Here is a 14,262-nt window from a genome sequence, read left to right on the forward strand (position 1 = left end):
TACCCAAGAGGAACACCCAAAAGACTTTATGGCACATGAGTTAAACAGGCCAAATAAGGAAGGTGAATGATAGAATAAAGGTTGTCACATCTGAAGACCTCAACTACACATAACTCAAGTCAGGAGAAAGGTAATGACAAGACACTGGCCTTAATAGGGAAAAGAACTGGCTGAAGATAGCCTAGAAAACTCTCCAGATCCTATTGGAGGACCTTAGATAGGAGATACGAAGAAAACAGATAGGAAGAAGCTACATCAAAAAGAAAGCAAAGAGAAGTTACTCCTGAAGATGAGGGTCAACATCTAAGCAGGCCAAACATGAATTTTCAAAGATCACTTTTTATCATGCTTTGAGGAATCATTTGCCATCTCATTCAGTTCTAGTAACAGTTACACTAATCTATTGTCATATTCAGTGTGACAGTTGTTATCCAAGAATGTAGAAAGTAAGGCAACTACAAGCCATATTAAAAGAATCCTGGAAATGAGAAGGAAGAGGCAGGAAAGAAATATGAAAATACATAGATACTGAAGTCGGGTGAAAGAGTAAGACTGTGGTATGAAAGCATGGGATAAAGAACATGAAGAAACATATGAAAAAAGCATTGTGTAAACCTGACACAAGCAGCAAAAAGAGAAAGATATGAATGACATATTCCTCAACAGCAGATGATGAGGCCAGAGTAAAATTGGTCCTGGAAACAGTTGGATAGAAATGTTGATCTTGTTATTGAGCACAGAAGATAGAAAAACTAGGATGGAAAGTGAAATCCAATAGTGGTGAAAATTGGTGGTAGCATTTTCCACAGACAAAGGATCTCTAGCAACCATATTTACAGTATTATCTGTGAAGAGTTTTGAGGCATCATGTTATTAGGCCTCTCAAGTCTTGCAAACAACCATAGCAAAGGATATTAACTAGGCTCATTCCAGATGAAATTTTGGTTTTACAAACAGAACTAAATTCTTGTGAGGATGAAGTTGCAGAAACTGGTTCGCAGTATTGGAAACAATATGAAAAATAACCCAAACCAACATGTAGTGTTAACAGCAAGAAATGGCATTATAAATCTCATAGGTCTTAAGGAATAGTCAGAAATACTTATAACTATGATAATGAAAATTGCTAAATCAGATCAGTCACACATGTCATGGAAAATCTTTTAAATCTGTACAGCAAATATGAAACATTTGTCCTCACATAAGTGTATTTAAGACAGTGTTGGAACCTTAAGTGCTGTGCCTATGCAGAGTCTTAAATGCTTTAAAACTTAAAAAAGGCAAAGTAAATATCGCTTGTTGTATTTTTGGGCAAATACATACTTGGTGAAAGTAAAAGCCTAGTATGTTAGATATTTATGAAATAGTCCAAATTTAAAGTTAATAACATAAAAATTGGAAATAAGAGCAATTAATGTTTGTAAAATTAAACTTCTAACAATTATAATTTTATATTACAAAGTTTAAAAATTATTAGGAAATGCTTCAGAATAAAACAAGAAAGGCCATTCAGAAAAATGTAGTAATATATTTTATGATGACAGTGTGATATGTATCAACATTTCTTAGTTACCTGTGTAAAAATGTAGCCAAACATTTCATGATTTTATATGAAAAAAACCACTTTAACAGTATAGCATTTGGATTTATCATTGTTGACCATGTAGTCGTAAAATAACCTTAAATAATGTGTGCTGTGATATAAACATTTTGATTATTATAGATTTACCTTAATGGAGTTTAAACCTAATCATAAATAAGCAGTAAGAAAACATTGAGTTAAAGAAGTTAATATTACTTTTTTTTTAATGATAACAATGTTCATATTCTTAACTAGAGGTGTAGCCTAATGAAAAGCAAATTCATTCCATATTACTAAACTCCTACTGTTTTTTGATATAAGCATGTGTTTTATTTACTTTTAAATAGGATACTTGGAGTAGTGGAAGGTTTTTCATACCATTTGAGCCAGTATTTCTTTTTACATCTGTATTTTATAAATACAGTGCTCTTGTTCATTTTTGATTTATTATAATTTTCTGGGTATATGATGTAGAATTTTGTGTTAAAATGACTTGTGAATACATTGTAGGTATGAACCAATAAAGCTTCATCACAATTCTTTTGGACTAAATCCTCTATTTAAATAGTCTGGCAGGTAACAAATAGCGCATGTACTGTCTATATGTTGAATAAACATACAAGGAAACAGCCAACTATTGATAACGTGGCTTATCACTATATTCTAGTGCATATTAATTGCGTAAACAAAATGGGACAAAAAATGGCAATAAAAAAGAAAGACTATAGAATTCCAGATGATATGTACAGAACTCTGCCTAATGCATTTACAAAGCAAATGGTCAAATAAGTAGTTGGACAGTAACGTGCATGCAATTAAGCTCAAGAAACCAACATGCATGAAAGCAAAAGTGCAATTACATTACATGTAAATACAAGTAACAGTAACAAAAGACAAAGAAAATTTTCTTACTTTTCAATGTGTCCTGCACAAAACTTAGATGTGCTTAGTTTAAGAAAATGTTTTTTGGATTGAATTACAGTTCCTTTATTTGCTGTGATGAAACAAAAGTGATTATTAATTACTGATTGTGTTCATCTTTTGATGAAGACTGACTGATTGGTCAAAATATTATTGCTACACAAAAAGATATTTTTCGTCTACTTGAGTGTAGTATTCATTTTTTATTGTGTTGTTACATTTTAAGTATGTGCCTTCACTCTTTCACAACATGTAAATTACAGAAATCGAGTTTTAAATTTCACTTGTCCAGCAGTGCATACTGTGACTCGGACTTATTAACATATCTTCTCCATAACTGGTAATATTTTTGCTAAATGTAAATATCTCATGTGCAAAGAATGCCATTATTATAATTGTTTTTACTGAAAATACATTATTTATTTTAGTCACCTGCACTCAAACTCTTATTAAGTTTAATGCAAGGTGTTTTTTATTTTAATTATAAAATTACATTTCTTCTGATAGTTTTCATATTTCATTTGCATAAACTATAGAACCTCTTAAAAGAGTATTAAGTTTTTAAAGTAAATGTTTATATTTTATTTTTCATTTTTTTTTTACCACATCACTAGCTCTAGTTATTATCATTGTATGATGCAAAGAAATAACATAAAAGAAACAGAAAGAAAACTTTCAATTTTTTTGTAGAATATCTTTAAAGATTCTCCATTTATTAAACTGTAATTTCATATATTTACCTTTTCACTTATAGCTCATTTTTCATGTTTTATTTCCTTTCTTGTTCTTTACCACTTATTTTCTCAACACAAATCAATGGCACCTTTGAGGCATATTATGGTGTTTTTAGCAGATGTGCAACCCCTCAGCAAAATTCTCGTGCATCATATAATGTTGAAAGCCTTGAATGCAAATGTTAAGTATGATATATATTTAAAACATAACAAATGCATAATTAACTAAAATATATAAGCAAGACCTAAATACAATTTAAACTGTATCCCTCACTATAACATATTTAGGTAAGAAACAGCTGTAAGTGCTGTAGTTGATCAAACAGCCAACAGTACTGTAGTCAATTACATGTACTTCACGACTACGCCTGTGTCAATTTCAAACTGACCATTGTTAGATTATAGTGAAACATGAGCTCTTTCTAATGAGTATATTTGTGTGTATGTAACATCTACCAATAGGCTACAAAGGTTAAACAAATCTATTGGAGGTGGGTGTGGCACCTGTTAGGGATTGATAAAATTTTGTTAACTTGTTTCAACTGTATCCATTCTGAGATTTTTTGAAATGTGTGTGTATCTAGAGGTTATGTAAACAACTTATAGTCTAGACCAGTGGTTCCCAACCTCTTTTATATCCTGCACCCCAAAAAATTTTAATATGTTCTTGCACCCCTTAGTGTAATTATTTATTTGAGAATAAAGGTGAAGGTGGGCAAAACAAATGTTATCTCACACACCCTGGAATGTTATCTCGCACCCCTAGTAGGAAACCACTGGTCTAGACACACATCTATGCAACTGCCATTGTATTATTGAAGATACAAGAGTGCCAAAGGAGATAATTTTCATAGATCATTGGTCATATGAAAAAATATCTGAAGTTTTTTGTTAGTCTTAAAGGTTTCATTTAAAATAAAGGACTAAATTTAGATAACATAAAACTCCAAATGTAACATACATTTTAATGTTTATTTCTTTCACTCACTGTAATAGTAAAAATGTTTAATTAAATTTTGAATGTAACACAGTGCGTTGTGCAGAAAGCATTTAAAGGGACATCCATTGCAAAAAAGTTGATACATATTAGTCGAAATCTGCTATTTAAGGTATTGTTCATTATTTAATCAAATTGAAATCCAAAAATTATATTCAGCTTGAATAGGTATTTTTTTAAATTGTGAAGGAGCAAGTGGATTGTCAATAAAACATAGCTTCTTGTGACCCTTGGACAAGAATTTTTCAAAATTTTCACAACATTCGGTGTAATGTCACACATCAGCATGAGACACTGCATACCATAAAAAATTTTATATCAATTTTGACTACAAGTAGTAGTAAAACTTGTGTGTGTTTTGTAATAAATATGGCCCTTCATTAACTCTTTGTGACCTTTAGTTTGTTTTCTTAGTGTAAATCCAGCAAAGTTGAGTCTTCAATTTGTGTGAGGTTTCTGTGTGCAGTTTAACCTTTGTTTCTGTGTGAAAACATTTTCATTCATTATTATTCTGCTTGTTTGTTTATATTTTCTTTTTTACATTCTCAATTTCTGCATGAGGAATAATTCTAACTGGATTTTTAATCATTGTTTTCAACTGACATCTGTGACAACTACTGATGTAAAATGGAAATAATAAATTTTAATAGGTAAACATTGGTTGGTTTTTCAGGTTCGTAAGTGCTATAGCCAGGGTACTTACAGAGCAGGACCAGTCCATCAGGTCAGCTTGGTAGGAACAGTGCATGAAGAAGCTGGTGGATTTTTTCCTGAAATCCTGAGCATGCTGGAAAAATGTCCATTCTTAAAGTTAACAATGCCATGGGGCTCTTTATCATCTGTTCAGATGGCTTCACCTCAGGAAAGTAATGATGGTCCCATACTGTGGATACGTCCAGGGGAACAGGTGGTTCCAACTGCTGACATGCCAAAATCACCTTTCAAAAGAAAAAGGTACTTAAAGAGAAAATAGTTTTAAAAAATGTGTATAGAACCAGGAAACTTGTTTGGAAAAAAGACCAAAATTTCTTCTTTTTTTTTAAACAGAACATAATTTTTCCTGTAGATAAAGTAGTTTTATCAGTTTTCCCAATGTACATGAAAAAATTCATTTTGATGGAAAAGTTAATGAAAAGAAAACTAATATCAGATTATCTTTAGGTGGTTTTTAATTATTTGTTTTAAATATACAGATTGTCATAAATATTTTACACTTAGTTATCCATATTTATCCTCACATTATGTGAGAATATGGATAACTAAAGCATTAACAAAGCCATAGCATACAATTTTATGATGGTTTTGTTTGACAAATTCACACGAATAGTAATATCAGCTGATTTTAAAATTCTGTATTATTGATGTGGTTTATGTGGTCCATAACTTTTCCAATTAATGTCATTGAAAGAAATAAGGGTCCTACTTTTTTATTATTATTACTTCTATTCTTACCTTTTTAGAGATATTGACAATCTGTTTTCATGTCAAATAATTTTCTAATGCAACTTGGTAAAAATGTTCAAATTCAAAAAAGACCATAGGCTCAGTAATGTTCAGGGATTATGTATATTCACATTTAGGAGTGGATCAAATGAACTGCGCAATCTTCAGTACCTTCCTCGAGCCTCAGAACCCAGAGAAACCATGTTTGAAGACCGTACTAAATGTCATGCTGACCACGTTGGCCAAGGAATTGACAGGTTAACAACAGCTGCTGTAGGTGTCCTGAAAGCAGTTCACTGCGGGGGAAGGGTAAGATATTTTGTGATCATTTGATGCAAAATATATTTGAAGTTGTAAGCTTTCTCTCCTGTTTTTCGTTTTTTTTTAAATATTAAGACAGAAGGAACTAAATCATGAAACAGCAAGCACTATGTTACATGCCTGCTGTTATAATGCTGTTGATTTTTTGAGAAAAATAAGTGTCAGGGTTTTGGAAGTTTACACACAAAATCACATCATAAAGATAAATCATGAATAATAAATTTGGTTATAGTTGTGAAAGTTGTATAAAAATGCATTAGTTTTAGTGTTCTAATACTGAATGACTGAAGTAATCACCAGTATTAGGCATAGTTACTCTTTGAGGCATCAGGTGTATATACATATTGCAAATTGGCTTGACCCATGTAAACAGTAGCTGAACTCTTGGATATTACATGATTTCCTCATTCACATAGATGGAGAGTGAGAATGAATGTTCATAATTCCCTACTGAACAAGTTCTGTTTCCTCAGATTGAGTAAGGTATGCACAATCCAACCATTCTGAGCCTGGGGTTGTTGCCTTTTGGATTTCTTCAGGTTGAGGTGAAGGGTTTTTCACTTCATTGTTACTTTCCTTCTCACCATAATTCTGATGGCTCAGGTAAAATTCCACGTGGGAAGCATACCTGTTCTAGACGTTGTGTGGTTTTTCCCACTGGTGTGCCAATCTTCTGTTGACACACCCATGATCTATCCAGATGCTTTATGTATGGATAATGCTCTCACTTTTCCCTCCACCTTTTCAGTGTGAGAGTCTAACTGTAAATGTGAGGTGTGTACATTTTCTTAAATCAAACATGTATTTCCAATAATACCTTTCTCTCATACTCACCTGTCTTTCCCCTCCACTAAGAGCTAGGGTGAGAGACTTAATCAGGTGCCTATATACAGTACTAGGATAAAGGGCATGTTGACATAAGTGAGGAGTGTCACAAGACAAATTTTGTCAAGGGCAGTTAAGTTGGATGTAAAAAAACGGGAGCAAGCAAGAAAAAATCAGACTGATGCTTAGACGGACAAAGGAAGAAACCCTGTTAGTCGAGTGATAGCTGTAAGTGTGAGAAGAACTAAGTATTATTGGAAATACGTTTTTTTTATCTTACAAATGTTAACTTTTATGTTTACACTAAAAAATGACAGGTGTCAAGGAAACTGTAAAAATTGTTGTAAGTTAACTCTTTCACAACAGGCTCTATATAACATACACTAGTTCTACACATTTTCATACATTAAGTATTTATACTCTATCTTTTAATACAGCTTGTGTATCTTCACAAAATTTGGTTGATTTTAGTAAAGATTACAAGCCTTTGGTACACAAAAATCAGGTTTTGTTGTGAAATATTTTTACTAAAGATTTGTTTATGAAAATATCGAGTCTGGTTACTTGTCCAAGTGCAAAGGGATTTCATATTATGATTAAAAATCTATTCTTTGTCCCAAAAATCTCAAATATTTGTGTAATTTCTAAACCAACCTAAATACATTTCAACCATTTAATTTTAACTAGACTATATTTTGTTATTTTCTGTAGGATAACTATGTGAGATCTGTCAATTGATCAACCTTGTAACTACCATAAAAAAATTATAAAATAAATATAAATTTTTTTTTCGTACTAGTATGAATGCATAGTATATCGTGAAGATACAAATTTTTAGTCTAAGTAACTTAAGTCTCAGTGTTCTGTATATTTATTATTTTTTATTATATTGACCTACTAATTGTGTCAGCTAACATTACATGACTTACATTAACGAGGTGCACATGGACTCATTGCCATGTTCAGTAATGTAAAACTGACCTTTAGCCTTTAAAAAATGACGTTGTGTTGGCTGTGTTTTTGGGGACTAGTATTTTGTAATACACAGTCACGTTTCAGTTATTAACTGTTATGTACATATATACAGATTATCACTATTTAGAAATAAGTCATGAAACATACTTTTCTTAAAATATGTAACAATAAATAAAGAAGTAAAGCAAACAGTTATCTCTTCTAGCTACAACCTTTGAACTCAATTGCTGCTGAACATAGGTTGCTAAGCCTTTTAAAATTTTGTAAGTGGAGGATATCAAACAAAATTTATTTAGGTTTTATATATACAGTTGAATAATCAAAAAATCATAAATAACTTAACTAATGCCATAGAATTTCACTATAATTTATTAAGCTTAGTAACTAAGCAATATTTAGGTCAAAAAAAAGTATGAAACTTCGAGCAGACTAAAGACAGAACCTACCTTCTTGAAATCTTGGTTTGAAAAATTGTGGTGGCCTTTTCACAAGTGGCTGAGAAAACCACTGCAGGAATATTCTAAACTGTCGATTGAATATTCACTTATCATATATTGAAGTAAGTGTATATAATGATTATTTCTAAAAATGGAAATAGGAAATTGGGACCAATGTGTTTGATTCAGTACATATCTCAGTAAAATACAAAGATATGAGATTCTTTGATATATAAATATAATATAAATTCTAGCTTTTCAGTGTTGATACTTTGAGTTTCTAATTTGTATGAAATTATAGACGTGGTATTTTGACATCATAAACATCTAATTTTAACCAGTGTTACATTTAACATATCAAGTGACTCAATAAAATCTGTATTTTGATATGTTCTTTTAATATTTACTTTTAAATTAAAAAATTAACTCATATGCAACTTAAGTTTGAATTATCTAATGACATAAATTCATAAAATAGTAGTTCAATAAAATTTTGAACGCAAGTTAACAAACTCTATGACATGGCCTTTGACCCATGATCTGTCACAAAAGGTTAACTATTAACAATTTTATTCACATTTTTGTTTCATAATATTTTATTATACAAAACATTAACATTGTTTACATGTTATTTCTAATGTTAAAAAAGAAATTTCTAAAAGAAATTGATAAAATTTTCAGTTATTGCTACATAATGCAATTTTTTTAACATTTTTTGCACTTAGTTTCCTCTCTATGTTGTAAAAAAGTATGTAAATATTAAAACAATGTGTATGATTTATATAATTGCATAATTTATATATTTTGTGTTTTTACTTGTATACCAGTGACTAAATGTTATCTGACTCTAATGTTAGTAATAGTAGGTCTGTTTGTAGTCTAATTTAAGTATTAGGTCTGATAAATAAATGTAACAGAAGACTTGGCTGAATCACTACTTCATCGACATCCTTGGTAACTTTTGTCTTTGTCTACAACTCAGTGTCAAAAATTTAGATGTTCATTAAACAACTAAAAAAATATTTAAAAAGTTTTATTTAACTTGGCATGGTGTGCTGAAAGAGCTTAAAGTGCTATTTGTTTGGTAATTAAGCCTAAAGTAAAGACATACATGTAATGGTGCAGTAACTTACTCCAGACCCAAGAGCATTAAACTTTCATGAAAGAAAAAAAATCAATTCTATATCTAAATTATTTTACTGTTATATCACCAAAGTTATCAAAAAAAGAATAAAAAAACAAATTTTACTAATATCTCAACATAATAGTCTGTTGCTGAGCAACAGTGTATATGATTGAGCATTACCAGTGTATATTAATGATGATAAATATACTTTTACTTCAGGATGTGTTCTTTCTGTGTTTCATTTCTACCTACATCTCCTAAATGTTTCAAAGATAATGAATTCATTATAGGTATGTGCATTTAATTTCTTTAACTTTCTAATTGGTGCTTTGAGTTATTTCTGTGGCCACAACCAGCTGTAGAAGGTGAATAGTAGGCCAGCTTTCAACATTATGAGTTTAAACACCAGAAAATATCCATTTATATTATTGTTTTCAGTTTCTTATGTAGCATTTTTCACTTGTGTTTCAGAGGTTAACTTGGTACATTGATTTGATGTACTTATTACATGGTTTGTTTTGTTCTATTGAAAAATAAAACCATTGTATGAAATATTTTGAAACTTCAAGGAAATCTTCTACATATTATGTAGCCTTTAAAATAAAATAAACTTGCTTATTTATGTGATTAGGTTACCTTTTATGTTTTTAAGTTGCTAGTCTGTAGTTTCTAAAGGCTGAGTAATAGACAATTTTGTGACAAATGAGACTGTTAATCTTCACTTTAATGCTGTTTTGTTCAAAACTATTTCTACTTTCTTTATATAGGCTATACATTATGAAATTATGCTTAACAATACAGGAGGTTCACATCCACTAATTTTGTACCTTTGTAGGTTACAGAAATCAGCTGAAAATTAAATTTTGTGACTTATTGTTACTAAATATAAAAGTAAATAAAAAAAAATTTTAATATGTAAATTTGAAACTCTGGAATTTTTCTTTCTGTCCTTGTGTGAAAGAATGACTACAAGCATATTTTCTGTAATTTTGTAGTTCCAAGGCACAGATTTGTTCTCTTGGCATGATCCACTCAAACAGGCTTGATAGAGTTACTTTAAAAAGTAGGATGACCCCAGTACCTTTTGAATGCTCTTTATACACACAACTCTTTCCTAATTTGCAGCTTTTCTGCAACTGGTATAAATATGTTTTTGTTTTGTTTTTGTTTTTCATGATGAGTTGATCTGACATGGCTTAGTGGCTATGGCACTCAGTTTGCAACATGTTTTGCTGGTTCAAATCTCATCACTAAGCTGTGGGGGCATTATAATGTGCTAAGCCAGTTTCACTTTTCTCTGGAAAACAGTAGCCAAAGAACTTGCATTGGGTGGTGTTAAAATGCTGCTTTCCCCTCTTGTAAAATAGGGGTGCTTAGTGATGAAAATTCTCCAAATTCAATAAAACAAGCAAATTGTGATTTGTTATATCAGATTATTTCCCTCACTTATTGTATTGATGATGCTTTGTCCACCTGAAGTTGATTCTGATGTATTTATAATTGATGTTTTTATCTATGCATAGGTATACAGATGTGTAAACTGCTTTTTTATATAAGATATATTAAACAATGAGTAAGGAAAGTAGAATAAAGGATATTGTTGATTTAACACTTATGTAATTAATTTTGCATAAAATAAATCATTGGTTTACAGTGAACATGCTGCAAAGGAAAGTAGAAGTGGTGATATATGAATTCTTAAGGATTATATATATGTATATATATTGTAGTGTTTGAACAGTAATAAAAATTATACATTCCAAAATTAATCTTTTGTCATAGCAACTAAGTATATAATGTTCTAGAAAATCCTTTTAACGTGATTTTTCCCCTGTTCTAGATATACTTCAAATAGGGTCACTAAGGATGTGGTTGCCTTTCATGCAGGAGACTTCAAAGAACTAGTTTCAAAGCTACAGCTTGATTTATACGAACCTCCCATGTCCCAGGTATCTTTCCTTTTCCACAATATTTTAAAGTGTAAACTTAATTTGTGATGATGTCATATCTTTCTAATGTATATGTCACAAGTTATTTAATATTTAAGAAGTGTCTATATTAAAAAATATGTGGTTTATTATTGCAGTACAGTGAACCTGGACATTGACAATCCAGATGGATATTTCTTGTAATACATGATTTGGTAATTAACTCTGCAAGACAAAACAGCTGCACTAACTAATGAGTATTGGTTTATAATAATCTTTATTAGAATGACCTTCAACATTGATATGTAGGTATAAACTTTATATGGAGGTTATCAGAGTGATTTATGCTACAGTCATAATTCCAAAACAAAGGTGTATAGAAGTATCAGCATCATTAATATGTGGTATTTGTTTTTACTTCATCAGTAGTTGTCTGCATAACTTTAAAATTTGGCAGTTTTATCTGGTTGAGTGTTACTATTAAAAAACTGCTTCAAGCATGTCATGACTTTCCCTCAGCCTGAACAGAGTGGAACTGTTAACATGTCAGGAGTTGTCAATGAGATTGCTTATGGAATTTGTACCTTAATCTTGAGTAATAATGGTGCTGTGTAAATTTATCAGTGGATCAACATTGACTTGGCAGAACCAACTGGCCAAGAGTTGTCTCATGAAGACATCATTTCCTTCATTGTTTTTAGTGCTTCAAAAGTAAATATTTTTTGGGCTTTGTTGAGTGTTCAATTATCTTCGTTCAGTACTAGGCTGTTATTTTTTAAGTTTTTAACTTTCTAACACACTCGATAAATGCAGCAGTTATAATTGTTATTCATTGTTTAATACAAACAGTATCCTAAACATTATATTTTATATTCTTTAAATAGGTCACTGGTTGTAACTAAATGTTTTATATGAAGATAATGAAATGCCAAATGTTTTTGCAATTTTTTATAATTATTGAAGACATAAAGAATAATAAACTGAGTTCATTGTACACACAGTTGTTTTCAGGCATATGTTTAGCATTATTAATTTGCATACCTGTGCTTGTCAGTCAGTAACACATGGTATTAATAGTGTCCATTGTTTACAATGAGACTGGTTCAATGATCTGGATGAATTGGTTCATTACAGATGTGTTCAGATCAATGAGGTTTCACTGTACTCAACTTGTAGATTTTGAAGTACGTTATTTATGTGTGGTTTAAAGTCGGTTGTTCATTAATGAGTTGCAAGGTTTCTTTATATTTCTTCTATTTTATTCTTATGTGCCCATTACTTTTACATTACTTAAATACAATTTTTTTATTTCATAATAGTGTTTGTTTATATTATTGCTCTAAAAAATGTTTAAATATATGCCTTGTTAACAAGAAATTAAAATCTATTAAAAACTAAGAATGGTTTTCCTTTAAGGTATATTATTGAATTGCATGGGAATAACAAAATTCCTGTTTCAGTTGTAAATTTGTTTTTATTTTAACAGTTGATGTTTTCATGTATACATTTTTAATTATTTTGTGCTACTTTCAGTGCGTACAGTGGGTAGAAGATGCCAAACTTAACCAACTCCATCGTGAAGGAATTCGCTATGCTCGTATCCATTTGTGTGACAATGACATTTATTTCCTCCCAAGAAATATCATTCATCAGTTCCGCATCAGAACAGCTGTGACAAGCGTGGCTTGGCATGTGAGACTGAAGCAGTATTATCAAATTAACGAGAATAACGCAAAACAGTCTAATGATCCGTCCCCTCACTTGAAGACTGCCAAACCTGAAAGTAATAGTTCTTCCAGGAAACCAAAACACGAAGGTTCTGAATCTCCAACATTGAAGAAGGGGTCTTCTAGTAATGTACCAAGGAAAAGAAGTCTGGATGATGCCAAGCAGAAAGAAGAGCCTGTGAAGAAGAAGAAGAAAGAAGAAAAGTGGTAAAGGAAGAAAAAGCCAAATTTCTTCAAAGACATTACACATAGATGACCACAAGAAAGCAAAGGTGAAAGAAGGCAACAGACCACATTGTGATTTATTGAACAGCAAGGCAATGTGATAAGTCACCACTTTCTGCTATAAAGGAAGAACCATTCTCAGTAGCTGAAAACCACTGTATTGAAGGCAATTTAATCTCCGAAGTGACAGCTATTATAGAGATTTCAAATACTAAAGATTATACAGAAATAAATGCCAAGGAGACACATCATACCAATAACCCGACTGATAGAGAGGAAAACGAACAAAACTTAAGAACTTTTGATCGAGAAAAGAGAAGTGATGAAGGGGATGAAGACATAATACACACTACAAAATGGAAGGGAAGTAGTAATCCAAAGAAATGGGAAGAAATGAGCAATATTTCAAACACATCACATTGCAGTGAAAATGTGAGAACATCATATGAATCACCTAGGAAAGTGCTGTCTGATGATGAGAAGTGTAGTGATTCATTAGATAACAAGAAAGAGAGGATTTTATGTGAGCAGAAACACAATTGTCCTCTTGAAGAGTTTCATGAAAACTTTGTTTTGTGTGAACCATCCTGCCACAACCTAATAACTGACAACCTAAAAAACAAACATAATGCTACTGGTTGCTCCAAGGAAACCCAAAACAGTTTAATATCTGATATACAGTGTGTTGATCCTTTGGATGAAGCCTCATCCAATCAGGTTTCATTTATAAAAAACACCAAGTTCCTGTATTTGAGCAAAATAGGAGTCACTTATGTCAAAAGACCACAGAAAAATCCTTTGTCAGTGAGCAGGCTGTGACACAGTTTCCTAAGAAAGTCAATATGAGCTGCCTAACTAGTATGGATTGGGAAAGCCCTGGTGAAAATCCTCAAACCTTACCTTGAATAGCAACAACATGCAGGCTTTGAATGAAGGTACAATAACAGGAAAAGTGCTAGAAGATTCACTTAAAACTATTATTCCAGCTGCTAATCAAGAAGGTATTTCAAAAGAAGTTTCC

The 14,262-nt window shown here is 31.3% G+C and overlaps 1 pseudogene; it reads left to right on the forward strand.

Annotated features, from left to right (window-relative positions):
- LOC143243887 (uncharacterized) overlaps positions 1-14,060 on the forward strand; it is a 38,546-nt pseudogene extending 24,486 nt beyond the window's left edge.
- Positions 14,061-14,262: the final 202 nt, after the last annotated feature.

This window comes from Tachypleus tridentatus, chromosome 2 (assembly GCF_004210375.1).
Source record: "Tachypleus tridentatus isolate NWPU-2018 chromosome 2, ASM421037v1, whole genome shotgun sequence".
Taxonomy (NCBI): Eukaryota; Metazoa; Arthropoda; class Merostomata; order Xiphosura; family Limulidae; genus Tachypleus; species Tachypleus tridentatus.